Source organism: Primulina tabacum, chromosome 10 (genome assembly GCF_025594145.1).
Source record: "Primulina tabacum isolate GXHZ01 chromosome 10, ASM2559414v2, whole genome shotgun sequence".
In the NCBI taxonomy this organism is placed as follows: Eukaryota; Viridiplantae; Streptophyta; class Magnoliopsida; order Lamiales; family Gesneriaceae; genus Primulina; species Primulina tabacum.
Genome location: NC_134559.1, coordinates 23100217 through 23127081, shown reverse-complemented (window position 1 = coordinate 23127081; position 26865 = coordinate 23100217). Strand labels below are relative to the sequence as shown.

The window sequence follows — 26865 nt, the reverse complement described above, 5'->3', positions numbered from 1 at the left end:
CTCAAATCATCTGAATCTCGATCGGGACCAGATAAGACATGTTAAATGAAAGTAGCTCGGGCACTGCCGAGTTTGGACAAAATTGTAGGCTAATTTGATTGTAAACAGGGCAAACGGACGAGACTCATTACTACGCTATGAGCTGACGAGATTTTAGCCGAATTCCTTCTCTAAGACCCTCTAATTTGCGATTTACCGCTTCTGTTAAGCTTTCGTTTCCTCGAGAAATCCGCTTAGGAAGTTCAAAATTCGTTTCTGGTTCCATTTTATCGTTTCCCAGGAATAATAATAGCTTTACATTCGTTATTTTCTTCTTCTTATTTTTTTTTTATTTTCTGGGAACATTTATCGATTTTTGTTGTCGTGAGCCGGTTCTGTGCGGAAGGGTATGACGCAGATTACTCCGGAGACGGTCAACTCATTAAAAACAATTATTTTGACTGTTTTATCTATAATTTACGTAAACGGTCGCGACACGAGGTCTTCCCAAAGAGGTCACCCATCCTACCTCTGCCATCGAGCCAGAACGCTTAACTTCATGGTTATGATTGGGCGAGAGCAGTGCTGCGTGTTGTACATCGCCGCCCGCTCCACACGTACTCGAGGGATATAAGAATAAACATCCCACTCAATGTCGGGTGCGATCAACGAGAACTAATGCACCGGATCCCATAAGAACTCCGAAGTTAAGCGTGCTTGGGCGAGAGCAATACTAGGATGGGTGATCCCCTGGGAAGTCCTCGTGTTGCACCCGTTTTCGTATTTTTCTATTTCTGATTACTTGTGACAGACGATTTTCGGCTCAAATCAACCGAATCTCGATCTAGACCAGATAAGACATGTGAAATGAAAGTAGCTCGGGCACTGCCGGATTTGGACAAAATTGTAGGCTAATTTGATTGTAAACGGGCAAACGGACGAGACTCATTACTACGCAATGAGCTGGCGAGATTTTAGCCGAATTCCTTCTCTAAGACCCTCTAATTTGCGATTTACCGCTTCTGTTAAGCTTTCGTTTCCTCGAGAAATCCGCTTAGGAAGTTCGAAATTCGATTCCGGTTCCATTTTATCGTATCCAATGCATAATAATTGCTTTACATTTGTTATTTCCTTCTTCTTATTTTTAATCTATTTTCTGGGAACATTTATCGATTTTTGTTGTCGTGAGCCAGTTCTGTGCGGAAGGGTATGACGCAGATTACTCCGGAGACGGTTAACTCATTAAAAACAATTATTTCGACTGTTTTATCCATAATTTACGTAAACGGTCGCGACACGAGGTCTTCTTAAGGAGGTCACCCATCCTACCTCTGCCATCGCGCCAGAAAGCTTAACTTCATGGTTATGATTGGGCGAGAGCAGTGCCGCGTGTTGTCCATCGCCGCCCGCTCCACACGTACTCGAGGGATATAAGGATAAACATCCCACTCAATGTCAGGTGCGATCATACCAGCACTAATTCACCGAATCCCATCAAAACTCCGAAGTTAAGCGTGCTTGGGCGAGAGCAGTACTAGGATGGGTGACCCCCCTGTTCGTGTTTTTCCTATTTTTGATTACTTGTTGACAGACGATTTTCGGCTCAAATCATCTGAATCTCGATCGGGATCAGATAAGACATGTGAAATCAACGTAGCTCGGGCACTGACGGATTTGGACAAAATTGTAGCCTAATTTGATTGTAAACGGGCAAACGAACGAAACTCATTACTCCGCAATGAGGTGGCGAGAGTTTAGCTTAATTCCTTCTCTAAGACCCTCTAATTTGCGATTTTTCGCTTCGGTTAAGCTTCCGTTTCCTCGATAAATGCGCTTAGGAAGTTCGAAATTCGATTTCGGTTCCATTTTATTGTATCCCAGACATGATAATAGCTTTACATTCGCTATTTTCTTCTTCTTATTTTTTTTCTATTTTCTGGGAACATTTAACGATTTTTGTTGTCGTGAGCCAGTTCTGTACGGAAGGGTATGACACAGATTCCCTCGGAGACTGTTAACTCATTAAAAATAATTATTTCGACTGTTCGTGCCATAATTTATGTAAATGGTCGCGACACGAGGAATGCCCAGGAAGGCCACCCATCCTAGCTCTGCCATCGCGCTAGAACGCTTAACTTCATGGTTCTGATTGGGCGAGAGCAGTGCCGCGTGTTGTCCATCGCCGTCCGCTCCACACATACTCGAGGGATATAAGAATAAACATCCCACTCAATGTCATGTGCGATCATACCAGCACTAATGCACCGGATCCCATCCGAACTCCAAAGTTAAGCGTGCTTGCGAGAGCAGTACTAGGATGGGTGACCCATGGGAAGTCCTCGTGTTGCACTCCTTCTATAAGAACCTTTTATTTGCGATTTTCCGCTTCTGTTAAGCTTCCGTTTCCTCGAGAAATCCGCTTAGGAAGTTCGAAATTCGATTCCGGTTCCATTTTATCATATCCCAAGCATAATAATAGCTTCACATTCGCTATTTTCTTCTTTTTATTTTTTTTTCTATTTTCTGGGAACATTTAGCGATTTTAGTTGTCGTGAGCCGGTTCTGTGCAGAAGGGTATGACGCAGATTACTGCGGAGAAGGTTAACTCGTTAAAAACAATTATTTCGATTGTTTTATCCATAATTTACGTAAACGTTAGCGACACGAGGATTTCCCAGGGAGGTCACCCATCCTAGGTCTGCCATCACGCCAGAACGCTAAACTTCATGGTTCTGATTGGGCGAGAGAAGTGCCGCGTGTGGTTTATCGCCGCCCGTTCCACACGTACTCGAAGGATATAAGAATAAACATCCCACTCAATGTCGGGTGCGATCATACCAGCACTAATGCACTGGATCCCATCAGAACTCCGAATTAAAGCGTGCTTGGGCGAGAGCAGTACTAGGATGGGTGACCCCCTGGGAAGTCCTTTTCACTCCTTTTCGTGTTTTTCAATTTTTGATTACTTGTTGACAAAAGATTTTCGGCTCAAATCATCTGAATCACGATCGGGACCAGATAAGACATGTGAAATCAACGTAGCTCGGGCATTGCCGGATTTGGACAAAATTGTAGGCTAATTTGATTGTAAACGGGCAAACGAACGAGGCTCATTACTCTGCAATGAGGTGGCGAGATTTTAGCCGAATTCCTTCTCTTTGACCCTCTAATTTGCGATTTTCAGCTTCTGTTAAGCTTCCGTTTTCTCGAGAAATCCGCTAAGGAAGTTCGAAATTCGATTCCGGTTCAATTTTATCGTATTTCAGGCATAATAATAGCTTTACATTCGCTATTTTCTTCTACTTATTTTTTTTTCTATTTTCTAGGAACATTTAGCGATTTTTGTTGTCGTGAGCAGGTTCTGTGCGGAAGGGTATAACGCAGATTACTTCGGAGACGGTTAACTCATTAAAAACAATTATTTCGACTGTTTTAGCCATAATTTACGTAAACGGTCGCGACACGAAGACTTCTCAGGGAAGTCACCCATCCTAGCTCTGCCATCGCGCCAGAATGCTTAACTTCATGGTTTTGATTGGGCGAGAGCAGTGCCGCGTGTTGTCCATCGCCGTCCGCTCCACACATACTCGAGGGATATAAGAATAAACATCCCACTCAATGTCATGTGCGATCATACCAGCACTAATGCACCGGATCCCATCCGAACTCCAAAGTTAAGCGTGCTTGGGCGAGAGAAGTACTAGGATGGGTGACCCATGGGAAGTCCTCGTGTTGCACTTTTTTTCGTGTTTTTCTATTTTTGATTACTTGTTGACAGACGATTTTTGGCTCAGATCATCTGAATCTCGATCGGGACAAGATAAGACATGTGAAATCAACGTGGCTCGGGCACTGCTGGATTTGGACAAAATTGTAGCCTAATTTGATTGTAAACAGGCAAACGAACGAGACTCATTACTCCGCAATGAGGTGGCGAGTTTTTAGCCGAATTCCTTCTCTAAGACCCTCTAATTTGCGATTTTCCGCTTTTGTTAAGCTTCTGTTTCCTCGAGAAATCCGTTTAGGAAGTTCGAAATTCTATTCCGGTTCCATTTTATCGTATTCCAGGCATAATAATAGCTTTACATTCGCTATTTTCTTCTTTTTATTTTTTTTTCCTATTTTCTGGTAACATTTTGCGATTTTAGTTGTCGTGAGCCGGTTCTGCGCGGAAGGGTATGACGCATATTACTCTGGAGACGGTTAACTCATTAAAAAAAATTATTTCGACTGTTTTATCCATAATTTACGTAAACAGTCGCGACACGAGGACTTCCCAGGGAGGTCACCCATCTTAGCTCTGCCATCGCGCCAGAACGCTTAACTTCATGGTTCTGATTGGTTGTGAGCAGTGCCGCGTGTTGTCCATCGCCGCCCGCTCCATACGTACTCGAGGGATATAAGAATAAACATCCCACTCAATGTCGGGTGCGATCATACCAGCACTAATGCACCGGATCCCATCAGAACTCCGAAGTTAAGCGTGCTTGGGCGAGACCAGTACTAGGTTGGGTGACCCCTTGGGAAGTCCTCGTATTGCACCCCTTTTCGTGTTTTTCTATTTTTGATTACTTGTTGACAGACGATTTTCGTCTCAAATCATCTGAATCTCGATCGGGACCAGATAAGCCATGTGAAATCAACGTAGCTCGGGCACTGCAGGATTTGGACAAAATTGTAGGCTAATTTGATTGTAAACATGCAAACGAACGAGACTCATTACTTCGCAATGAGCTAGCGAGAGTTTAGCTGAATTCCTTCTCTAAGACCCTCTAATTTGCGATTTTTCCGCTTCTGTTAAGCTTTCCGTTTCCTCGATAAATCCGCTTAGGAAGTTCGAAATTCGATTCCGGTTCCATTTTATTGTATCCCAGGCATGATAATAGCTATACATTCGCTAGTTTCTTCTTCTTATTTTTTTTTCTATTTTCTGGGAACATTTAGCGATTTTTGTTGTCGTGAGCCAGTTATGTGCGGAAGGGATGACGCACATTAGTCTGGAGACTGTTAACTCATTAAAAATAATTATTTCGACTGTTTTATCCATAATTTACGTAAACGGTCGCAACACGAGGAATGCCCAGGGAGGTCACCCATCCTAACTCTGTCATCGCGCCAGAACGTTTAACTTCGTGGTTCTGATTGGGCGAGAGCAGTGCCGCGTGTTGTCCATCGCCGTCCGCTCCACACGTACTCGAGGGATATAAGAATAAACATCCCACTAAATGTCGTGTGCGATCATACCAGCACTAATGCACCAGGGATCCCATCAGAACTTCAAAGTTAAGCCTGCTTAGGCGAGAGCACTACTAGGATGGGTGACCCCCTGGGAAGTTCTCGTGTTGCACCCCTTTTCGTGTTTTTCTATTTTTGATTACTTGTTGATAGAAGATTTTCGGCTCAAATCATCTGAATCTCGATCGGGTCTAGATAAGACATGTGAAATCAACGTAGCTCGGGCACTGCCGGATTTGGACAAAATTGTAGGCTAATTTGATTGTAAACGGGCAAACGAACGAGAATCATTACTCCGCAATGAGGTGGCGAGATTTTAGGCGAATTCCTTCTCTAAGACCCTTAATTTGCTATTTTCCGCTTCTATTAAGCTTTCGTTTTCTCAAGAAATCCGCTTAGGAAGTTCGAAATTCGATTCCGGTTCCATTTTATCGTATCCCAGGCATAATAATAGCTTTACATTCGCTATTTTCTTCTTCTTATTTTTTTTCTATTTTCTGTGAAAATTTAGCGATTTTTGTTGTCGTGAGCCGGTTCTGTGCGGAAGGGTATGACGCAGATTACTCCGGAGACGGTTAACTCATTAAAAACAATTATTTCGACTGTTTTAGCCATAATTTACGTAAACGGTCGCGAAACAAGGACTGCCCAGGGAGGTCACCCATCCTAGCCATGACATCGCGCTAGAACGCTTAACTTCATGATTCTGATTAGGCGAGAGAAGTGCCGCCCGCTCCACACGTACTCGAACTCCCACTCAATGTCGGGTGCGATCATACCAGCACTAATGTACCGGATCCCATCAGAACTCCGAAGTTAAGCGTGCTTGGACGAGAGCAGTACTAGGATGGGTGACCCCCTGGGAAGTCCTCGTGTTGCACTCTTTTTCGTGTTTTTCTATTTTTGATTGCTTGTTGACAGACAATTTTCGGCTCAAATCATCTGAATCTCGATCGGTACAAGATAAGACATGGAAATTAACGTAGCACGGGCACTTCCGGATTTGGACAAAATTGTAGCCTAATTTGATTGTAAACGGGCAAACGAACGAGACTCATTTCTCCGCAATGAGCTGGCGAGATTTTAACCGAATTCCTTCTCTAAGAACCTTTTATTTCGATTTTCAGCTTCTGTTAAACTTCCGTTTCCTCGAGAAATCCGCTTAGGATTTTCAAAATTTGACTCCGGTTCCATTTTATCGTAACCTAGGCATAATAATAGCTTTACATTCGCTATTTTCTTCTTCTTATTTTTTTCTATTTTCTGGGAACATTTAGAGATTTTTGTTGTCGTGAGCCGGTTCTGTGCGGAAGGGTATGACGCAGATTACTCCGGAGACGGTTAACTTATTAAAAACAATTATTTCGACTGTTTTATCCATAATTTACGTAAACGGTCGCGACACGAGGACTGCCCAGGGAGATCACCCATCCTAGCTCTGCCATCGCGCTAGAACGCTTAACTTCATGGTTTTGATTAGACGAGAGCAGTGCCGCGTGTTGTCGTTCGCCGCCCGCTCCACACGTACTCGAGGGATATAAGAATAAACATCCCACTCAATTTCGGGTGCGATCAAATCAGCACTAATGCACTGGATCCCATGAGAACTCCAAAGTTAAGCGTGCTTGGACGAGAGCAGTACTAGGATGGGTGAGACCCCCTAGGAAGTCCTCGTGTTGCATCCTTTTTCGTGTTTTTCTATTTTTGATTATTTGTTGACAGACGATTTTCGGCTCAAATCATCTGAATCTCGATCGTGACCAGAAAAGACATGTGAAATCTACGTAGCTCGGGTACTGCCGGATTTGGACAAAATTGTAGGCTAATTTGATTTTAAACGGGCAAACGAACGAGACTCATGAGCTGGCGAGATTTTAGCCAAATTCCTTCTCTAAGACCCTCTAATTTGCGATTTTCCGCTTCTGTTAAGCTTCCATTTCCTCGATATATCCGCTAAGGAAGTTCGAAATTCGATTCTGGTTCCATTTTATCGTATCCCAGGCATAATAATAGCTTTACTTTCGCTATTTTCTTCTTCTTATTTTTTTCTATTTTCTGGGAACATTTAGCTATTTTTGTTGTCGTGAGCCGGTTCTGTGCGGAAGGGTATGACGCAGATTACTCCGGAGACGGTTAACTCATTAAAAACAATTATTTCGATAGTTTTAGCCGTAATTTACGTAAACGGACACGATACGAGGACTTCCCAGGGAGGTCACGCATCCTAGCTCTGCCATCGCGCTAGAACACTTAACTTCATGGTTTTGATTGGGCGAGAGCAGAGTGCCGCATTTTATCCATCGCCACCCGCTCCACACGTACTCGAGGGATATAAGAATAAACATCCCAATCAATGTCGGGTACGATCATACCAGCACTAATGCACCGGATTCCATCAGAAATCCGAATGGGTGACCTCCTGGGAAGACCTCGCGTTGCACCATTTTTCGTGTTTTTCTTACTTGTTGAAAGACGATTTTCGGCTGAAATCATCTGAATCTCGATCGGGACCAGATAAGACGTGAAATTAACGTAGCTCGGGCACTGCCGAATTTGGACAAAATTGTAGGCTAATTTGGTTGTAAACGGGCATAGGAGCGAAACTCATTACTCCGGAGACGGTTAACTCATTAAAAATAATTATTTAGGCTGTTTTATCCATAATTTACGTAAACGGTCGCGATACGAGGACTTCCCAGCGAGATCACTCATCCTAGCTCTGCCATCGCGCCAGAACGCTTAACTTCATGGTTCTGATTGGGCGAGAGCAGTGCCGCGTGTTGTCCATCGCCACCCGCGCCACACGTACTCGAGGGATATAAGAAAAAACATCCCACTCAATATCGGGTGCGATCATACCAGCACTAATGCACCGGATCCCATCAGAACTTCGAAGTTAAGCGAGCTTGGACGAGAGCTGTACTAGGATGGGTGACCTCCTAGGAAGTCCTCGTGTTGCACCCCTTTTCGTGTTTTTCTATTTTTGATAACTTGTTGACAGACGATTTTCGGCTCAAATCATCTGAATCTAGATCGGGACCAGATAAGACATTTGAAATCAACGTAGCTCGGGCACTTCCGGATCTGGACAAAATTGTAGCCTAATTTGATTGAAAACGCGCAAACGAACGAGACTCATTACTTTGCAATGAGCTGGCAAGAGTTAAGCCGAATTCCTTCTCTAAGACCCTCTAATTTGCGATTTTCAGCTTCTGTTAAGCTTCTGTTTCTTTGAGAAATCCGCTTAGGAAGTTCGAAATTCGATTCCGGTTCCATTTTATTGTATCCCAGGCATAATAATAGCTTTACATTCGCCATTTTCTTCTTCTTATTTTTTTTCTATTTTCTGGGAACATTTGGTGCTTTTTGTTGTCCGTGAGCTGGTTCTTTGCGGAAGGGTATGACACGAGGAATGCCCAGGGAGGTCACCCATCCTAGCTCTGCCATTGCGCCATAACGCTTAACATCATGGTTCTGATTGGGCGAGAGCAGTGCCGCGTGTTGTCCATAGCCGCCCGCTCCACACGTACTCGAGGGATATAAGAATAAACATTCCACTCAATGTTGGGTGCGATCATACCAGCACTAATACACCGGATCCCATCGGAACGCTGAAGTTAAGCGTGCTTGGGCGAGAGCAGTGACCCCCTGGGAAGTCCTCGTGTTGCACGTCTTTTCGAGTTTTTCTTTTTTTGATTACTTGTTGACAGACGATTTTCGGCTCAAATTATCTGAATCTTGATCGGGACCAGATAAGACATGTGAAATCAACGTTGCTCGGGCACTGCCAGATTTGAACAAAATTGTAGGCTAATTTGATTGTAAACGGGAAAACGAACGAGACTCATTACTCCGCAATGAGCTGGCGAGATTTTAGCAGAATTCCTTCTCTATGACTCTCTAATTTGCGATTTTCCGCTTCTGTTAAGCTTCCGCTTCCTTGACAAATCCGCTTAGAAAGTTCGAAATTCGATTTCGGTTCCATTTTATCGTATCCCAAGCATAATAATAGCTTTACATTAGCTATTTTCTTCTCCTTTTTTTTCTATTTTTTGGGAACATTTAGCGATTTTTGTTGTTGTGAGTCAGTTCTGTGCGGAAGGGTATGACGTAGATTACTCCGGAGACGGTTAACTCATTAAAAATAATTATTTTGACTGTTTTATCCATAATTTACGTAAACGGTCGCGACACGAGGTCTTCCCAGGGAGTTCACCCATCCTACCTCTGCCATCGCGCCAGAAAGCTTAACTTCGTGGTTATGATTGGGCGAGAGCAGTGCCGCGTGTTGTCCATCGCCGCCCGCTCCACACGTACTCGAGGGATATAAGAATAAACATCCCACTCAATGTCAGGTGCGATCATACTAGCACGAATGCACCGGATCCCATAAGAACTCCGAAGTTAAGCGTGCTTGGGCGAGAGCAGTACTAGGATGGGTGACCCCCTGGGAAGTCCTCGTGTTGCACCTTTTTCTTGTTTTTCTATTTTTGATTACTTCTTGACAGACGATTTTTGGCTCAAATCATCTGAATCTCGATCGTGACCAGATAAGACATGTGAAATCAACGTAGCTCGGGCACTGCCGGATTAGGACAAAATTGTAGCCTAATTTGATTGTAAACGGGCAAACGAACGAGACTCATTACTCCGCAATGAGCTGGCGAGAATTTAGCCGAATTCCTTCTCTAAGACCCTCTAATTTGATATTTTCCGCTTCTGTTAAGCTTCCGTTTCCTCGAGAAATCCGCTTAGAAGTTCGAAATTCTATTCCGGTTCAATTTTATCGTATCCCAGGCATAATAATAGCTTTACATTCGCTATTTTTCTTCTTCTTATTTTTTCTATTTTCTGGGAACATTTAGCGATTTTTGTTGTCGTGAGCCGGTTCTGTGCAGAAGGGAATGACGCTGATTACTCCGAAGACGGTTATCTCATTAAAAACAATTATTTCGACTGTTTTATCCATAATTTACGTAAACGGTCGCAACACGAGGACTTCCTAGGGAGGTCACCGATCCTAGCTCTGCCATCACGCCAGAACGCTTAACTTCATGGTTTTGATTGGGCGAGAGCAGTGCCGCGTGTTATTCATCGCCGCCCGCGCCACACGTACTCGAGTGATATAAAAATAAACATCCCACTCAATGTTGGGTGTGATCATACCAGCACTAATTCACCGGATCCCATCAGAACTACGAAGTTAAGCGTGCTAGGGCGAGAAGCAGTACTAGGATGGGTGACCCCCTTGGAAGTCCTCGTGTTGCACCCCTTTTCGTGTTTTTCAATTTTTGATTACTTGTTGACAGACGATTTTCGGCTCAAATCATCTGAAATCTCGATCGGGACCAGATAAGACATTTGAAATCAACGTAGCTCGGGCACTGCCGGATTTGGACAAAATTGTAGGCTAATTTGATTGTAAACGGGCAAAACGAACAAGACTCATTGACTCGCAATGAGGTGGTGAGATTTTAGCCGAATTCTTCTCTAAGACCCTCTAATTTGCGATTTTCCGGCTTTTGTTAAGCTTCGTTTCCTTGAGAAATCCGCTTAGGAAGTTCGAAATTCGATTTCCGGTTCCATTTTATCGTATCCCAAGCATAATAATAGCTTTCTATTCGCTATTTTTTCTTCTTATTTCTTTATATTTTCTGAGAACATTTAGCGATTTTTGTTGTCGTGAGACAGTTCTGTGCGGAAGGGTATGACGTAGATTACTCCGGAGACGGTTAACTCATTAAAAACAATTATTTGACTGTTTTATCCATAGTTTACATAAACGGTCGCGACACAAGGACTGTCCAGGGAAGTCACCCATCCTAGCTCTGCCATCGCGCCAGAACGCTTAACTTCATGGTTCTGATTGGACGAGAGCAGTGCCGCGTGTTGTCCATCGCCGCCCGCTCCACACGTACTCGAGGGATATAAGAATAAACATCCCACTCAATATCGAGTGCGATCATACGAGCACTAATTCACCGGATCCCATCAGAACTACGAAGTTAAGCGTGCTTGGGCAAGAGCAGTATTAGGATGTGTGACCCCAGGGAAGTCCTCGTGTTGCACGCCTTTTCTTGTTTTTCTATTTTTGATTACTTGTTGACAGAAGATTTTCGGCTCAAATCATCTTAATCTCGATCGGGACCAGATAAGACATGTGAAATCAACGTAGCTCGGGCACTGCCGGATTTGACAAAATTGTAGGCTAATTTGGTTGTAAATGGGCAAACGAACGAGATTCATTACTCTGCAATGATTTGGCGAGAGTTTAGCCGAATTCCTTCTCTAAGACCCTCTAATTTGCGATTTTTCGCTTCTGTTAAGCTTTCGTTTCCTCGAGAAATCCGCTTAGGAAGTTCGAAATTCGATTTCGGTTCCATTTTATCGTATCCCAAGTATAATAATAGCTTTACATTCGTTATTTTATTCTTCTTATTTTTTTCTATTTTATGGGAACATTTAGCGATTTTTGTTGTCGTGAGCCGATTCTGTGCGGAAGGGAATGACGCTGATTACTCCGAAGACGGTTATCTCATTAAAAACAATTATTTCGACTGTTTTATCCATAATTTACGTAAACGGTCGCGACACAAGGACTGCCCAGGGAAGTCACCGATCCTAGCTCTGCCATCGCGCCAGAACGCTTAACTTCATGGTTCTGTTTGGATGAGAGCAGTGCCGCGTGTTGTCCATCGCTGCCCGCTCCACACGTACTCGAGGGATATAAGAATAAACATCCACTCAATGTCGGGGGCGATCATACTAGCACTAATTCACCGGATCCCATCAGAACTCCGAAGTTAAGCGTGCTTGGGCGAGAGATGTACTAGGATGGGTGAACCCCTGGGAAGTCCTCGTGTTGCACGTTTTTTCGTGTATTTCTATTTTTGATACTTGTTGACAGACGATTTTCGGCTCAAATCATCTGAATCTCGATCGGGACCAGATAAGACATATGAAATCAACGTAGCTCGGGCACTGCCGGATTTGGACAAAATTGTAGGCTAATTTGATTGTAAACGGGCAAACGAACGAGACACATTACTCCGCAATGAGGTGGTGAGATTTTAGCCGAATTCCTTCTCTAAGACCCTCTAATTTGCGATTTTCGGCTTTGTTAAGCTTCCATTTCCTTGAGAAATCCGCTTAGGAAGTTCGAAATTCGATTCCGGTTCTATTTTATCGTATCCCAGGCATAATAATAGCTTTACTATTCGCTACTTTTTTCTTCTTATTTCTTTATATTTTCTGAGAACATTTAGCGATTTTTGTTGTCGTGAGCCAGTTCTGTGCGGAAGGGTAAGACGTAGATTACTCCGGAGACGGTTAACTCATTAAAAACAATTATTTTGACTGTTTATATCCATAGTTTATGTAAATGGTCGCGACACAAGGACTGCCCAGGATAGTCACCCATCCTAGCTCTTCCATCGCGCCTAGAACGCTTAACTTCATGGTTATGATTGGACGAGAGCAGTGCCGCGTGTTGTGCATCGCCGCCCGCTCCACACGTACTCGAGGGATACATAAATAAACATCCCACTCAATATCGAGTGCGATCAAAGAGCACTAATTCACCGGATCCCATCAGAGATACAAAGTTAAGCGTGCTTGGGCGAGAGCAATACTAGGATAGGTGACCCCCTTGGAAGTCCTCGTGTTGCACGCCTTTTCGTGTTTTTCTATTTTTGATTACTTGTGACAGAAGATTTTTGGCTCAAATCATCTGAATCTCGATCGGGACCAGATAAGACATGTGAAATCAACGTACCTCGGGCACTGCCGGATTAGGACAAAATTGTAGCCTAATTGATTGTAAACGGGCAAATGAACGAGCCTCATTACCCTGCAATGATCTGGTGACAATTTAGCCGAATTCTTCTCTAAGACCCTCTAATTTGCGATTTTCCGCTTCTGTTAAGCTTCCGTATCCTTGAGAAATCAGCTTAGAAAGTTCGAAATTCGATTTCGGTTCCATTTTCTGTATCCCAGGCATAATAATAGCTTTACATTTAGCAATTTTTTGTTGTACGTGAGCCGGTTCTGTGCGGAAGTGTATGACGCAGATTACTCCGGAGACGGTTAACTCATTAAAAACAATTATTTAGACTGTTTTACCCATAATTTACGAAAACGGTCGCGACACGAGGAATGCCCAGGGAGGTCACCCATCCTGGCTCTGTCATTGCTCCAGAACGCTTAACTTCATGGTTCTGATTGGGCGAGAGCAGTGCCGCATCTTGTCCATCGCCGCCCACTCCACACATACTCGAGGGGTATAAGAATAAACATCCCAGTCAATGTCGGGTGCGATCATACCAGCACTTATGCACCAGATCCCATCAGAACTCTGAAGTTAATCGTGCTTGGCGAGAGCAGTACTAGGATGGGGTCCCCTGGGAAGTCCTCGTGTTACACCCCTTTTCGTGTTTTTCTATTTTTGATTACTTGTTGACAGACGATTTTCGGCTCAAATCATCAGAATCTCGATCGGGACCAGATAAGACATGTTAAATCAATGTAGCTCGGGCACTGCCGGATTTGGAAAAATTTAAAGGCTAATTTGATTGTAAACGGGCAAACGAACGAGACTCATTACTCCGCAATGAGCTGGCGAGATTTTAGCCGAATTCCATCACTAAGACCCTCTAATTTGCGATTTTCTGCTTCTGTCAAGTTTCCGTTTCCTCGAGAAATCCGCTTAGGAAGTTCGAAATTCGATTCTGGATCCATTTTATCGTATCCCAGGCATAATAATAGCTTTACATTCGTTATTTTCTTCTTATTTTTTATCTATTTTCTGGGAATATTTAGCGATTTTTGTTGTCGTAAGCCGGTTCTGTGCGGAAGGGTATGATGCAGATTACTCCGGAGATGGTAAACTCATTAAAAACAATTATTTCGACTGTTTTAGCCTTAATTTACGTAAACGGTTGCGACACGAGGACTGCCTAGGGAGGTTTTCCCATCCTAGCTCTACCATCGCGCTAGAACGCTAAACTTCATGGTTCTGATTGGGAGAGAGAAGTGCCGCGTGTTGTTTGCCGCCCGCTCCACACGTACTCGAAGGATATAAGAATAAACATCCCACTCAATGTCGGGTGCGATCATACCAGCACTAATGCACCGGATCCCATCAGAACTCCGAAGTAAAGCGTGCTTGGGCGAGAACAGTACTTGGATGGGTGACCGCCTGGGAAGTCCTCGTGTTGCTCCCCTATTCGTGTTTTTCTATTTTTGATTACTTGTTGACAGAAGATTTTCCGCTCAAATCATCTGAATCTCAATCGGGACCAGAAAAGACATGTGAAATCAACGTAACTCGGGCACTGCCGGATTTGGACAAAATTGTAGGGCTAATTTGATTGTAAACGTGCAAACGAACGAGACTCATTACTCCGCAATGAGCTGGCGAGAGTTTAGCCAATTCCTTCTCTAAGACCATCTAATTTGCGATTTTCCGCTTCTGTTAAGCTTCTGTTTCCTCGAGGAATCTGCTTAGGAAGTTCGTAATTCGATTCCGATTCCATTTTATCGTATCCTAGGCATAATAATAGCTTTACATTCGCTATTTTCTTATTCTTATTTTTTTTTCTATTTTCAGGGAACTTTTAGGGATTACTCCGGAGACAGTTAACTCATTAAAAACATTTATTTCGACTGTTTTATCCATAGTTTACGTAAACGGTCGCAACACAAGGACTGCCCAGGGAAGTCACTGATCCTAGCTCTGCCATCGCCCCAGAACGCTTAACTTCATGGTTCTGATTAGGCGAGAGCAGTGCCGCGTGTTGTCCATCGCCGCCCACTCCACACATACTCGAGGGGTATAAGAATAAACATCCCAGTCAATGTCGGGTGCGATCATACCAGCACTTATGCACCAGATCCCATCAGAACTCTGAATGTTAATCGTGCTTGGGCGAGAGCAGTACTAGGATGGGGTCCCCTGGGAAGTCCTCGTGTTACACCCCTTTTCGTGTTTTTCTATTTTTGATTACTTGTTGACAGACGATTTTCGGCTCAAATCATCAGAATCTCGATCGGGACCAGATAAGACATGTTAAATCAATGTAGCTCGGGCACTGCCGGATTTGGAAAAATTTAAAGGCTAATTTGATTGTAAACGGGCAAACGAACGAGACTCATTACTCCGCAATGAGCTGGCGAGATTTTAGCCGAATTCCATCACTAAGACCCTCTAATTTGCGATTTTCTGCTTCTGTCAAGTTTCCGTTTCCTCGAGAAATCCGCTTAGGAAGTTCGAAATTCGATTCTGGATCCATTTTATCGTATCCCAGGCATAATAATAGCTTTACATTCGTTATTTTCTTCTTATTTTTTATCTATTTTCTGGGAATATTTAGCTATTTTTGTTGTCGTAAGCCGGTTCTGTGCGGAAGGGTATGATGCAGATTACTCTGGAGATGGTAAACTCATTAAAAACAATTATTTCGACTGTTTTAGCCTTAATTTACGTAAACGGTTGCGACACGAGGACTGCCTAGGGAGGTTTCCCATCCTAGCTCTACCATCGCGCTAGAACGCTAAACTTCATGGTTCTGATTGGGAGAGAGAAGTGCCGCGTGTTGTTTGCCGCCCGCTCCACACGTACTCGAAGGATATAAGAATAAACATCCCACTCAATGTCGGGTGCGATCATACCAGCACTAATGCACCGGATCCCATCAGAACTCCGAAGTAAAGCGTGCTTGGGCGAGAACAGTACTTGGATGGGTGACCGCCTGGGAAGTCCTCGTGTTGCTCCCCTATTCGTGTTTTTCTATTTTTGATTACTTGTTGACAGAAGATTTTCCGCTCAAATCATCTGAATCTCAATCGGGACCAGAAAAGACATGTGAAATCAACGTAACTCGGGCACTGCCGGATTTGGACAAAATTGTAGGCTAATTTGATTGTAAACGTGCAAACGAACGAGACTCATTACTCCGCAATGAGCTGGCGAGAGTTTAGCCAATTCCTTCTCTAAGACCATCTAATTTGCGATTTTCCGCTTCTGTTAAGCTTCTGTTTCCTCGAGGAATCTGCTTAGGAAGTTCGTAATTCGATTCCGATTCCATTTTATCGTATCCTAGGCATAATAATAGCTTTACATTCGCTATTTTCTTATTCTTATTTTTTTTTCTATTTTCAGGGAACTTTTAGGGATTACTCCGGAGACAGTTAACTCATTAAAAACATTTATTTCGACTGTTTTATCCATAGTTTACGTAAACGGTCGCAACACAAGGACTGCCCAGGGAAGTCACTGATCCTAGCTCTGCCATCGCCCCAGAACGCTTAACTTCATGGTTCTGATTGGGCGAGAGCAGTGCCGCGTGTTGTCCATCGCCGCCCACTCCACACATACTCGAGGGGTATAAGAATAAACATCCCAGTCAATGTCGGGTGCGATCATACCAGCACTGATGCACCAGATCCCATCAGAACTCTGAATGTTAATCGTGCTTGGGCGAGAGCAGTACTAGGATGGGGTCCCCTGGGAAGTCCTCGTGTTACACCCCTTTTCGTTTTTTTCTATTTTTAATTACTTGTTGACAGACGATTTTCGGCTCAAATCATCAGAATCTCGATCGGGACCAGATAAGACATGTTAAATCAATGTAGCTCGGGCACTGCTGGATTTGGAAAAATTTGAAGGCTAATTTGATTGTAAACGGGCAAACGAACAAGACTCATTACTCCGCAATGAGCTGGCGAGATTTTAGCCGAATTCCATCACTAAGACCCTCTAATTTGCGATTTTCTGCTTCTGTCAAGTTTCCGTTTCCTCGAGAAATCCGCTTAGGAAGTTCGAAATTCGATTCTGGATCCATTTTATCGTATCCCAGGCATAATAATAGCTTTACATTCGTTATTTTCTTCTTATTTTTTTTATTTTCTGGGAATATTTAGCGATTTTTGTTGTCGTTAGCCGGTTCTGTGCGGAAGGGTATGATGCAGATTACTCCGGAGATGGTAAACTCATTAAAAACAATTATTTCGACTGTTTTAGCCTTAATTTACGTAAACGGTTGCGACACGAGGACTGCCTAGGGAGGTTTCCCATCCTAGCTCTACCATCGCGCTAGAACGCTAAACTTCATGGTTCTGATTGGGAGAGAGAAGTGCCGCGTGTTGTTTGCCGCCCGCTCCACACGTACTCGAAGGATATAAGAATAAACATCCCACTCAATGTCGGGTGCGATCATACCAGCACTAATGCACCGGATCCCATCAGAACTCCGAAGTAAAGCGTGCTTGGGCGAGAGCAGTACTTGGATGGGTGACCGCCTGGGAAGTCCTCGTGTTGCACCCCTTTTCGTGTTTTTCTATTTTTGATTACTTGTTGACAGAAGATTTTCCGCTCAAATCATCTGAATCTCAATCGGGACCAGAAAAGACATGTGAAATCAACGTAACTCGGGCACTGCCGGATTTGGACAAAATTGTAGGCTAATTTGATTGTAAACGTGCAAACGAACGAGACTCATTACTCCGCAATGAGCTGGCGAGAGTTTAGTCAATTCCTTCTCGAAGACCATCTAATTTGCGATTTTCCGCTTCTGTTAAGCTTCTGTTTCCTCGAGGAATCTGCTTAGGAAGTTCGTAATTCGATTCCGATTCCATTTTATCGTATCCCAGGCATAATAATAGCTTTACATTCGCTATTTTCTTATTCTTATTTTTTTTTCTATTTTTAGGGAACTTTTAGGGATTACTCCGGAGACAGTTAACTCATTAAAAACAATTATTTCGACTGTTTTATCCATAGTTTACGTAAACGGTCGCGACACAAGGACTGCCCAGGGAAGTCACTGATCCTAGCTCTGCCATCGCCCCAGAACGATTAACTTCATGGTTCTGTTTGGATGAGAGCAGTGCCGCGTGTTGTCCATCGCAGCCCGCTCCACACGTACTCGAGGGATATAAGAATAAACATCCCACTCAATGTCGGGGGCGATCATACCAGCACTATTTCACCGGATCCCATCAGAACTCCGAAGTTAAGCGTGCTTGGGCGAGAGATGTACTAGGATGGGTGACCCCCTGGGAAGTCTTCGTGTTGCACGTCTTTTCATGTTTTTCTATTTTTGATTACTTGTTGACAGACGATTTTCGGCTCAAATCATCTGAATCTCGATCGGGACCAGATAAACCATGTGAAATCAACGTAGCTCGGGTACTGCCGGATTTGGACAAAATTGTAGGCTAATTTTATTGTAAACGGGCAAACGAACGAGACTCATTACTCCGCAATGAGGTGGCGAGATTTTAGCCGAATTTCTTCTCTAAGACCCTCTAATTTGCGATTTTCCGCTTCTGTTAAGCTTCCATTTCCTGTAGAAATCCGCTTAGGAAGTTTGAAATTCGATTCCGGTTCCATTTTATCGTATCCCAGGCATAATAATATCTTTACATTCGCTATTTTCTTCTTCTTATTTTTTTTCTATTTTCTGGGAACATTTAGCGATTTTTTTTGTCGTGAGCTGGTTCTGTGCGGAAGGGTATGATGCAGATTACTCTTGAGACGGTTAACTCATTAAAAACAATTATTTCGACTGTTTTAGCCTTAATTTACGTAAACAATCGCGACACGAGTACTGCCTAGGGAGGTCACCCATCCTTGTTCTGCCATCGCGCTAGAATGCTTAACTTCATGGTTCTGATTAGGCGAGAGCAGTGCCGCGTGTTGTCCATCGCCGCCCGCTCCACACGTACTCGAGGGATATAAAAATAAACATCCCACTCAATGTCGGGTGCGATCATACCATCACTAATGCATTGGATCCCATCAGAACTCCTGTAAGGCCCGAGATTTTGTTACTGTAATCTGAGATTAATCTGAAATGATTTATTTATTTATTTAAAGATGATTATATACGGAACGGATCAGATCGGGAGAGCCGAAAGAAAGAATCACATTAGGTGTGAAGAATATAATCGGCGCACATGCGCGGCTTGAATGCGCGCATATGCGCGGAACGTCCAGAGAGTTCGGCGCACATGCGCGGCGGAGGGCGCGCATATGCGCGAGTAAGGAAATGTGCGAGACAGAACATCTCGCGCATATGCGCGAGAAATGTCGCGCATATGCGCTAGAGGATAAACCACAAGGTGCCGGGCAGAAAGCCAGGCGCATATGCGCGACCTTGTCCGCGCATATGCGCGAGGCATGCAAAACGAAAGGATGCCACTTGCCATCACCGTGCGACGTGTATATGTATATATATATATATAAGCAAAGTCAAATTCTCAGAAATAAGAAGAAGAGAGGAACCGAAGCTCCAAGTTCCTGATGTGCGAAAATTGAACGCCACGCAAATTCCGTCTGTCTGATTTTGAATCCGAGTACGGTATCGTGTTAATAGCGACGACAGCTACAACTAGACGTAAGTTTTGTTACGTTTAGACATGATTTGAATTTATGATATTGTCAGAATTGAATATGAATCAGATATGATGTTCCTGCTACAGTAGGCATTGTATAATTGAAGTCAGATTAAAGAATAGACTGGTTATACAATTATTATGAATTTTAGAGTTGATTTAGTTGAGATTCTATATCAGAGTTGTGTTATTATTCAAATTTTGAATTGTACGGATACTGATTATGTATTCTGGTATTATATCTGTGATGTTGAGATTGACGGGGTATCAAGACTGTATTGTTATGCTGTCGAAACATCAGTAGATTGATATTGATCAGATTCAGTAATGATTTCGATTGTATCGTGATATCATTGATATGAATTAGATTGTACCTTGTTCAGATATGGATCAGATTATATACCGATTTGAGTATTGATCAGAACGAGTCTTGAATTGAGTTATATACTGATATGGTATTTATGTGACTTGTCATTGCCAGACTGGGTATGGACAGATTGACATACAAGACTTCGTCTACATCAGATCGTCAAGAGAAAGGTATAAATAAATGTTGATTCGGGATTGCACAACTCGAGTTAGGTTTGACTTGAGTTTCCCAAAATCACATACTTTACTTTATTGCATTGATATTTGCAGATTATCAGATTGATATGTTTAGTCTATTGAATTATAGCAGAGCCAGAGTTTGAGTCTAGGGCAGATCAGCCTAGCTAGGGCAGAACCGCCGAGTCTTTGAAAGAACCGCGTAGACTCTAGACTTACGGTGTATCGATGAGCTTAGATGTAGATCGACGTCTATTGTAGACATTCGATACAACATACCAAAGTCTAAATTAGATCAGGATCCCTAGATTAGAATGAGAGATGAGTCGAGTCTTAGATATTGAGACTAGAATTTGATTTACAGATCCGTATTGATTTATGTTTCGTAGATTACGATTCATGTTTTATTTACAGACTGTTATTGATACATGTTGTTTGATTATGCTACATGTGATAAGATATAATTCATGCTTTTATGTTAATTCAGTTAACTGCATGTATACATTATTTATACTGGGATTTATTCTCAGCGGAGTATCCGACTGTTGTCTTGTTTTGTATGTGTGCATGACAACAGGTGGGACAGGATCGGGGTCAAGAAGATGATGAGAGAAGACGAGTTTAGAGTGGTGATTCCGGACTTATTGTAGATTTGGTTTAATACTTAAAATTTAGTAGTTGAACCTTAGAATAGTTTGAATAATTATTGTACATTATTGTACTTATATAATGAGATGTATATTAGTTACATTCCATTACGCTCCGCACTTGCATTTTAAAAAGAAAAAATTTTAGACCCTGATTATCTGAATTGATAATTAACTTCCAAAGATGATTAAGACAAACGATTAGCGTCCGGGTCCCCACAACAGGTGGTATCAGAGCGATAGATCCTTTAGACTGAGATAGAAGAGAATGAGCGGGGTAGATAGATTGAGTTTTCTTTCCTTGCATGTGATTGCTAGCGTGAGAATTATTTTAATGTTGAACGACATTGCGTATGCTAGCATGACATTATGCTTTACTGCTTCGAAATACATGGTTACCTGATTATCTGATTTGAGTTGGTATTATGTATTATTGAGTATGAATCAGATCTGATTCATGATCAGCAGTAAGATGATCAGAGAAAGATTTGGAACAGATTTGTAGTATTTGAGTACTAATGTTTTGATAAGCAGATATACCTCCACGGAGAATTCCAAAAAGGGGTAGTACTTCGACTGAACAGATAGATGTATCAGAAACTCATATGGAAATACAGTTGAAAGAATTTCAGGTATTTCAGCCGCCGAACTTGAGTGGTACCGAGACGTCTGAAGATTGTGAGAACTGGTTTGATGACATAGAAATACTGTTTGATTTACTTAATAATTCAGATGAGCAGAGAATTAAACTGATATTCCACTAGTTACGAGAGACTGCCAGGAGTTGGTGGATTACAAGTAAAAGAATGCTAGAACAGAGAGGTACAGTGATTTCGTGGGAAATATTCAGAACTGAATTTTATCGAAGATTTTTCTCAGTTTCGTACCGAGAGGACAAGAAAGCAGAGTTTGAGAACTTGAGACAAGGTCAACTGAATATTGAAGAATATGTTGCTAAATTCTCTACTCTACTGCGTTTTGCTCCTAATGTATTGGAAATGATGAAGCTGTAGCGGATCAGTTCATTAGAGGATTGAACTCGGAGATAGTTGCATTGATGAATATGCAGCGACCTTATCATTTTTCTGATGCATTGAGTAAAGCGAAGAGAGCGGAGGCGAGTCTGATTAGACAACTAAAAAGGGTGTGTGCGATGCAACCCCAGACACAGCAATCCCCTCTCCGATTTGATCGCGGCAGCACGAGTGGAAAGCAAGATTTGCTGAAAGCTCGAAAGAAACCATTCAAGAAGTTAAGGAGCGGACTGAGCGGTTCAACTAGCTCCAGTGGTTCCAGCTCAAGTTATACTGGAGTGTATTGCAAGATTTGCGGAGGGAGACATTCCACAGGGCAATGCTAGGGAGTGACTGGTAGTTGTCGTATCTGCCGACATCCGGGACACTTTGCTAGAGTTTGTCCCCAGAGAGATTCCCGCAGATTTCAGAGAGCTAGACCATCTGGTGGTAGTGACCGAGGAACAGACCCAAGAGGCACTTGATGATATAGTGGCAAGTACTGTTCTTTTATGATTATATTGCATATGTATTGATATATATTAATGCATTTCTTACAATTGTCTCTGACTTAGTTGCATTGATATATACGGTACCTGTTGGGTCTGTATTGCGGTAGTATTAATTTTTGTACCTTCTGGGAAAGAAAAATTGATATCAGAGATTTCTGTGATATATTGTATACTACAGTAAGATGAGAATGAGATCGAGTTAAATTATGATGTACTTGTGTTTTCTGATTTGATTTCATGATTGACATTAATATGCTGAACAAGTACAGAACTATTATAGATTCCTTTCAGGAGAGTATAAGATTCAGACCAGATATGGCTGATGAGTAGAGATTTCACGGTAAGGATTCTAGATTCAGAATTCCTTTGATATTTATGTTGTCTAGGGACTCGATTGTTGCAGAAAGGAGCAGATGGCATCCTTATGTATTCAGTAGACATACTGAAATCGAGTCTAGCATTGGCAGATTTGCCAATGATGTACGAGTTAGCTGATGTTTGCCCAGATAAGATTTCAGATTTGCTTTATATCAGAAAGATAGATTTCAGAATTGAATTGAGACCAGATAATGTTTATTGTTTTAGAATTCAGTACAGAATGATATTGAATGTCCAGAATGACACTGAATGAATTGAAAGAATTAAAAGATCAGTAGAAGAGTACCGACAAGGAGTTACATCTGATTTATTGTTTCTCTTTGGCATATTTCAGTATGTTCAGAGATATTCTGATGATTTCATGCTCGTTGTATCTATGATATTTTGATATATTCGCAGCATCTGATTGATTGAATCGAATAACTGAAGATTGAATGGGATATTCTGAGAAATGTGATTATTGTATACAGAAATTTTTCAGATATGAATTCTGCTTGAAACAGATTGTATTCAGAGTGTGCGATATCTGAAGTTAGTATACCGATTGTTCTTGACACAGTTAAAATTGTGATCAGTGACTGAGAACGATACCGATATCAGAAATATCAGAGAATTTATTTTGTCAGAGTGGGCAGATTGTATTATCTGAGTATGTTTTGAACTGCTTGAGAATTGTTAGCTTCTAGATCAGTATAGATTATTGATATTCCGAATCTGATTTGATAGTACGGTTATTCTGAGTCAGTGTTTGATATAGATTATCAAACCGAATCAGAACTGAATTCAAGAATTACAGCAGTTCAGAAATATAATCAGAATGTCCAGAACTTAATTTCGATAATCAGAGCAGAGCATCGATCAGGGTGACAGATATGTGATTTTTACTGTATGAAAATGATTATCTTGTAATGTCAAATGTTTCAGAATTGTACAACAGAATTTGATATCGATAATCAGAACCGAATACCAGGTAGGTATTTTTTTTTAATTTATATTATTAACTGATTGTTTATACCAAATAGTTCGAATTGGAAATGACAGATTGGGTCAGAAGCGCACAGAAATGGATTCAGTAGTCGTTCAGGTAACAGAAAGTATATGATAATTCGAACAGATAGTTTTTATATAGACAGATTAAATCAGTTGTGACATAATTGGTACTGAAATGTTGGTAGAACTTGTACTAAAATGTCTGAATTGCCAATAAATGAAGACAGAAAGATAGAAATCAAAAGATTTATTACAGAATTTGTATATTTCTGACTAGACATGGGGAGTATACTTCGATGAATTTCGTAATGAGATCACTGCAATACTTTCCAGATTGTGATGTAATGTGATTGTGATTGACAGATTGTTCAATCTATATCTACTAGTTTGTACCAGATAACATACAAACATGACCAAATGACACAGATCGATGTCAGAAAAGTGGTCAGAATAACTAGAATGCCGAAGTAGAGTATATCAGATTGTGATTTTGCTTGATTTTGTGCTTGTGGCAGAATATACCACGAACTCTTTTCTATACTATCAGATATGGGAAGTATTTATAGAGCCGTAGTGCTGGATGTTAGCACTAGTGAAAACGAAACATTATTACTTTGTGCATTCTGGTCCAATGAGAACTGCAGATTTCCTGCGTATAAGGATAATGACTCAAAGATATCTGAGATAAGATCTGATACAGTCTGAGATAGAGCAAGGAAAAATGGAACTGATTCAGAAGAAAATGAAAATTATTCTGTTGTTGAAAACACAGTAAGATTTTCAAATAGCAAAGAGATTATTTGAAAGACAGAATCTGATATGAGATTGAGATTTCAGAATTGATTCATTGAGATGAGTTTCTGATTTAAACTCTGTATACATTCTTCTGATATATCTGAATTGGTTACTTGCGAGTTCGAGGACGAACTCCGATCTAAGAGGGGGAGAAATGTAAGGCCCGAGATTTTGTTACTGTAATCTGAGATTAATCTGAAATGATTTATTTATTTATTAAAGATGATTATAGACGGAACGGATCAGATCGGGAGAGCCGAAAGAAGAAATCACATTAGGTGTGAAGAATATAATCGGCGCACATGCGCGGCTTGAATGCGCACATATGCGCGGAACGTCCAAGAGTTCGGCGACATGCGCGGCGGAAGGCGGCGCATATGCGCGAGTAAGGGAATGTGCGAGACAGAACATCTCGCGCATATGCGCGAGAAATTGTCGCGCATATCGCGAGAGGATAAACCACAAGGTGCCGGGCAGAAAGCCAGGCGCATATGCGCGACCTTGTGCGCGCATATGCGCGAGGCATGCAAACGAAAGGATGCCACTTGCCATCACCGTGCGACGTGTATATGTATAATATATATATATATAAGCAACGTCACATTCTCAGAAATAGAGGAAGAGAGGAACCGAAGCTCCAAGTTCCTGATGTGCGAAAATTGAACGCCACGCAAATTCCGTCTGTCTGATTTTGAATCCGAGTACGGTATGTGTTACTAGCGACGACAGCTACAACTGGACGTAAGTTTTGTACGTTTAGACATGATTTGAATTTATGATATTGTCAGAATTGAATATATCAGATCTGAATGTTCTGCTACAGTAGGCATTGTATAATTGAACGTCAGATTAAAGAATAGACTGGTTATACAATTATTATGAATTTCAGTTGATTTAGTTGAGATTCTATATCAGAGTTGTGTTATTATTCAAATTTTGAATTGTACGGATACTGATTATGTATTCTGGTATTATATCTGTGATGTTGAGATTGACGGGGTATCAAGACTGTATTGTTATGCTGTCGAAACATCAGTAGATTGATATTGATCAGATTCAGTATTGATTGAGATTGATCAGATTCAGTAATGATTTCGATTGTATCGTGATATCATTGATATGAATTAGATTGTACCTTGTTCAGATATGGCAGATTATATACGATTTGAGTATTGATAAGAATGGGTCTTGAATTGAGTTATATACTGATATGGTATTTATGTGACTTGTCATTGCCAGACTGGGTATGGACAGATTGACATACAAGACTTCGTCTTCATCAGATCGTGAAGAGAAAGGTATAAATAAATGTTGATTCGGGATTGCACAACTCGAGTTAGGTTTGACTTGAGTTTCCCAAAATCACATACTTTACTTTATTGCATTGATATTTTCAGATTATCAGGTTGATATGTTTTAGTCTATTGAATTATAGCAGAGCCAGAGTTTGAGTCTAGGGCAGATCAGCCTAGCTAGGGCACAACCGCCGAGTCTTTGACAGAACCGCATAGACTCTAGACTTGCGGTGTATCGATGAGCTTAGATGTAGATTGACGTCTATTGTAGACATTCGATACAGCATACCAAAGTCTAAATTAGATCAGGATCCCTAGATTAGAATGAGAGATGAGTCGAGTCTTAGATATTGAGACTAGAATTTGATTTACAGATCCGTATTGATTTATGTTTCGTAGATTACGATTCAGTTTTATTTACAGACTATTGATACATGTTGTTTGGTTATGCTACATGTGATAAGATATAATTCATGCTTTTATGTTAATTCAGTTAACTGCATGTATACATTATTTATACTGGGATTTATTCTCACCGGAGTATCCGGCTGTGTCTTGTTTTGTATGTGTGCATGACAACAGGTGGGACAGGGATCGGGGTCAAGAAGAGTGAGAGAAGACGAGTTTAGAGTGGTGATTCGGACTATTGTAGATTTGGTTTAATACTTAAAATTTAGTAGTTGAACCTAGACTAGTTTGAATAATTGTTGTATTATTGTACTTATATACTGAGATTATATTAGTTACTTCCATTACGCTCCGCACTTGCATTTTAAAAAGAAAAATTTTTAGACCCTGATTATGAATTGATTAAACTCCCAAAGATGATTAAGAAAACGATTAGCGTCCGGGACCCCCACAACTCCGAAGTTAAGAGTGCTTGGGCGAGAGAAGTACTAGGATGGGTGACCCCTGGGAAGTCCTCGTGTTGCACCCCTTTTAGTGTTTTTCTATTTGATTACTTGTTGACAGACGATTTTCGGCTCAAATCATCGAAATCTCGACAAGGGATAAGACATGTGAAATCAACGTAGCTCGGGCACTGCCGGATTTGGTCAAATTGTAGCCAATTTGATTGTAA

General features: G+C 41.7%; 13 non-coding genes and 9 pseudogenes across 13 annotated transcripts; all 22 read left to right on the top strand.

Annotated features, from left to right (window-relative positions):
* The first annotated feature begins 636 nt into the window (after positions 1-636).
* Positions 637-754, top strand: LOC142510774 (5S ribosomal RNA; annotated as a pseudogene).
* A 1462-nt stretch (positions 755-2216) lies between these two features.
* On the top strand, positions 2217-2332 carry LOC142510389 (5S ribosomal RNA). Its single transcript, XR_012808504.1, has one exon. It is a non-coding gene; the product is annotated as a 5S ribosomal RNA (ribosomal RNA).
* Positions 2333-2803: 471 nt separating this feature from the next.
* On the top strand, positions 2804-2918 carry LOC142511755 (5S ribosomal RNA; annotated as a pseudogene).
* A 684-nt stretch (positions 2919-3602) lies between these two features.
* Positions 3603-3720, top strand: LOC142514320 (5S ribosomal RNA). Its single transcript, XR_012810218.1, has one exon. It is a non-coding gene; the product is annotated as a 5S ribosomal RNA (ribosomal RNA).
* A 685-nt stretch (positions 3721-4405) lies between these two features.
* Positions 4406-4524, top strand: LOC142509261 (5S ribosomal RNA). The gene has a single exon (XR_012807444.1). It is a non-coding gene; the product is annotated as a 5S ribosomal RNA (ribosomal RNA).
* A 685-nt stretch (positions 4525-5209) lies between these two features.
* Positions 5210-5330, top strand: LOC142511074 (5S ribosomal RNA; annotated as a pseudogene).
* A 649-nt stretch (positions 5331-5979) lies between these two features.
* Positions 5980-6098, top strand: LOC142512257 (5S ribosomal RNA). Its single transcript, XR_012808821.1, has one exon. It is a non-coding gene; the product is annotated as a 5S ribosomal RNA (ribosomal RNA).
* Positions 6099-6778: 680 nt separating this feature from the next.
* Positions 6779-6899, top strand: LOC142509484 (5S ribosomal RNA). Its single transcript, XR_012807655.1, has one exon. It is a non-coding gene; the product is annotated as a 5S ribosomal RNA (ribosomal RNA).
* A 1160-nt stretch (positions 6900-8059) lies between these two features.
* On the top strand, positions 8060-8178 carry LOC142515826 (5S ribosomal RNA). Its single transcript, XR_012811650.1, has one exon. It is a non-coding gene; the product is annotated as a 5S ribosomal RNA (ribosomal RNA).
* A 602-nt stretch (positions 8179-8780) lies between these two features.
* Positions 8781-8887, top strand: LOC142512898 (5S ribosomal RNA; annotated as a pseudogene).
* A 680-nt stretch (positions 8888-9567) lies between these two features.
* On the top strand, positions 9568-9686 carry LOC142508857 (5S ribosomal RNA). The gene has a single exon (XR_012807058.1). It is a non-coding gene; the product is annotated as a 5S ribosomal RNA (ribosomal RNA).
* A 680-nt stretch (positions 9687-10366) lies between these two features.
* Positions 10367-10486, top strand: LOC142507937 (5S ribosomal RNA). Its single transcript, XR_012806174.1, has one exon. It is a non-coding gene; the product is annotated as a 5S ribosomal RNA (ribosomal RNA).
* A 682-nt stretch (positions 10487-11168) lies between these two features.
* LOC142511773 (5S ribosomal RNA) lies at positions 11169-11286 on the top strand (annotated as a pseudogene).
* Positions 11287-11966: 680 nt separating this feature from the next.
* LOC142508217 (5S ribosomal RNA) lies at positions 11967-12085 on the top strand. The gene has a single exon (XR_012806442.1). It is a non-coding gene; the product is annotated as a 5S ribosomal RNA (ribosomal RNA).
* A 683-nt stretch (positions 12086-12768) lies between these two features.
* LOC142512882 (5S ribosomal RNA) lies at positions 12769-12886 on the top strand (annotated as a pseudogene).
* Positions 12887-13522: 636 nt separating this feature from the next.
* LOC142511382 (5S ribosomal RNA) lies at positions 13523-13638 on the top strand (annotated as a pseudogene).
* Positions 13639-14316: 678 nt separating this feature from the next.
* On the top strand, positions 14317-14435 carry LOC142513361 (5S ribosomal RNA). The gene has a single exon (XR_012809312.1). It is a non-coding gene; the product is annotated as a 5S ribosomal RNA (ribosomal RNA).
* Positions 14436-15073: 638 nt separating this feature from the next.
* On the top strand, positions 15074-15191 carry LOC142510922 (5S ribosomal RNA; annotated as a pseudogene).
* Positions 15192-15868: 677 nt separating this feature from the next.
* On the top strand, positions 15869-15987 carry LOC142513360 (5S ribosomal RNA). Its single transcript, XR_012809311.1, has one exon. It is a non-coding gene; the product is annotated as a 5S ribosomal RNA (ribosomal RNA).
* A 637-nt stretch (positions 15988-16624) lies between these two features.
* LOC142510604 (5S ribosomal RNA) lies at positions 16625-16742 on the top strand (annotated as a pseudogene).
* A 675-nt stretch (positions 16743-17417) lies between these two features.
* Positions 17418-17536, top strand: LOC142508260 (5S ribosomal RNA). The gene has a single exon (XR_012806482.1). It is a non-coding gene; the product is annotated as a 5S ribosomal RNA (ribosomal RNA).
* Positions 17537-18173: 637 nt separating this feature from the next.
* Positions 18174-18292, top strand: LOC142517190 (5S ribosomal RNA). Its single transcript, XR_012812950.1, has one exon. It is a non-coding gene; the product is annotated as a 5S ribosomal RNA (ribosomal RNA).
* The last annotated feature ends 8573 nt before the right edge of the window (positions 18293-26865 follow it).